The 2,836-nt window shown below is 38.9% G+C and overlaps 1 protein-coding gene across 3 annotated transcripts in view; it reads right to left on the reverse strand.

Annotated features, from left to right (window-relative positions):
* Positions 1-2,836, reverse strand: part of WDR70 (WD repeat domain 70) — a 329,425-nt gene that overhangs the window by 309,497 nt on the left and 17,092 nt on the right. The gene's annotated exons all lie outside the window — the stretch shown is intronic.

Consider the following 2,836-nt stretch of genomic DNA (forward strand, 5'->3'; position numbering starts at 1 on the left):
TTACCCAAACGTTAAGTCAAAAATAATGGATCACAGCAATTATATGTTAGATGCCATTAGACCATTATCACTCATCAAGAGACAGGTGAGACTGAATGCAATAGTTCACACCTGTAATCCCAACACTTTCAGGGACCAGGGCAGATGGACTACTTGTGCCCAGGAGTTTGAGAGTAGCCTGGGAAACATCATGAGACCCTGTCTCCACAAAAAATAAAAATTACCCAGGTGTAGTGGCATGTGCTTGTGGTACCAGCTACTCGGAAGGTTGAGGTGGCAGGATCACTTGAGCGGCAGTGAGCCATGACTGCATCCCTGTACTCTAACCTGGACAAGAGAGTGAGACCCTGTCTCAAAATTTATATAATAAAAATTTAAACATTTTAAAAAGAGACAGGTGAACAAGGAAATATAGAAGAAAAACTACAAAATAGTAAAGAACAAACACCACTGAGATAACCAGTGCCTCGATTAACTATATTTGAATCCAATTCCTGATTGCCACAGGAGCAAATAAAGCCAGTCATGTAAGGAAGTTAGTATTACTCCCAAAATGTTTCAATATAATTTCCAAAATACAAATTATTTCTCATGGCTAATCCAAGTTTGCTACACTGCCAAAACATTAAATACAGCATTCTTGCATTCTAAAAACACCTTACTCTAACCATGGGGTCGAAGGGAGAGAATCCAGTCATGGGTTCTCAGTTTCTGTTTCTGGTCGGGCCAGTGAAGCGGTTTCCTCATCCCTCTTTTCTACTTATCACTAGACAGAAACTAAAAACCGTAACTTCAGGATGCTAAAAGTCTAAAAGAAAACAACAACAGTATAAGGCAGTTTGGACAGGCTTGAGAGTCTAGGGCATATCATATTGATTCCTAAGTGGTTTCCTCTCCACCACACCTGAGGACTACTACACACTCTCATTAAGGTTTCTATCAAACACCTGTAGACATAGCCCTCGCCATCCACCACTCCTCCATCTGCCCCCAGAGTTGAGAATTCAGCATTCTTAGTTGTATCAATTAATCTTTCAAAGATTTTATAAGATTAAAAGTGTCACTGCCTTCTAATGTATCTCTGGTATGTAAGCTCCAGGAACACACAAATTTCTGTTTTGTTTTGGCATCTAACATGTTTTTCTAGCATCTAAAACATGCTTCACATATAACAGGCACTCAATATCTACTGAAGGAAAAACATGAGATTGTTTTCATCTAGATTCAAAATTGAAAAGAATATATTCTCACATACACATTACCCTTAAACAGAGGTATATAAACTAGAAAACCTCCACAAATATCTGAGTTTCTAGATTTGAACCACTGCCTAGCTCAAATCTCCACCCCAAGAGGCCTTCTTTCTAATTGAACAGGTTAGTTTTGGTTCACTATGAGGTCTTTGCACTTGCAGTTCTGTTGGCTGACTCACTCTTCCCATAGATTGTTACATGGCCTCTTTCTCATCTTTGGAGTTTCCTCAAATGTCTCCTCCTGAAAGAGGCCTAAGGGCACACCCCTTTTAAACTTTCAGGCACACCACCAGTTCCCATTACCTTAATTACCTTTGTTTATCCCATTACCTTTATCTTCATTACATGCTTGCTGAGTTATTTTATTTGGTTATTTAGTTGTTTGTAATCTATTATCCATCCCTTCAAATACTCCCATAATAATGTGAGTTCAATAAGAACGAAGGTCTCATCAGACCTTGCTAATTGCTGTATCTCTGCCTGAAACACTGTGTAATCCACAGTAGATGCTCAATAAGTAATAGACGAATGACTAAATAAATTTATATTAAGCTATTCATACCCCAAAATCTTCCCCCTTATGATTAAAGCACAAGTTTCCAGCTCTACTGGTTTAGAAGCAACAGATTATTTTTTTTCTTTGAGACAGAGTTTCACTCTGGAGTACCAGGACATGATCTTGACCTACACCCACTTCAAGCAAGTCAAGCGATTCTCTTGCCTCAAGCCTCCCAAGTAGCTGGGATTACAGGCATGCACCACCACGTCCAGCTATTTTTGTATTTTTAGTAGAGACAAGGTTTCACCATGTTGGCCAGGCTGGTCTTGACCTCAAGTGATCCACCCACCTCAACACCCCAAAGTGCTGCAATTACAGGCATGAGCCACCATGCCCAGCCATAAGTCACAGATTTTTTAATGCAAAATTATTCAAACCATGCCATCTACAGCATTGAACTCAAATGTTGATTATTAGCACCCATGCTAAGTTAACTGAGTTAACTTGCTAAGAAGTAAGCATTGAACTGAGTACTAAATTGATCCATGTTGATTTCATAGCTGATTATACAGGCCTAATAAACACATAAAATCTCGATGGAATGCATTTGCTTCTATGCAACTTCTAATTCCATGTCTGGCTTTCTGCTTCTAACATGTACAAACCAAAAAAAGATTTTTAACATATTTTTAATATTCTGAAAAACAAAATCCATGAAATTATGTCCAAAAATGGCCCTGATAAAAAACAGCATACATTCCATGTTTAAATCAATGCCTTGATTCAATGTGTTGCCAAAACACAAACTACAGCCTGGGAAATAGTATGTATTAAAAGAGAAAACGCTTAGAGTCAAATTCTATTTTTTTTCTCCTCAGCAAACATTTTGCAGAAAATTTTAACTAGCATTAAACAAAACCAAGGCCAGTGGCTCACACCTGTATCCCAGTACTTTAGGAGACCAAGGCAGGTGGATCACCTGAGGTCAGGAGTTTGAGACCACCACCCTGACCAAGATGGTGAAACCTTTTCTCTACTAAAAATACAAAAATTGGCCAGGCGCGGTGGCTCAAGCCTGTAATCC

Source organism: Cebus imitator, unplaced genomic scaffold (genome assembly GCF_001604975.1).
Source record: "Cebus imitator isolate Cc_AM_T3 unplaced genomic scaffold, Cebus_imitator-1.0 Scaffold205, whole genome shotgun sequence".
NCBI lineage: Eukaryota > Metazoa > Chordata > Mammalia > Primates > Cebidae > Cebus > Cebus imitator.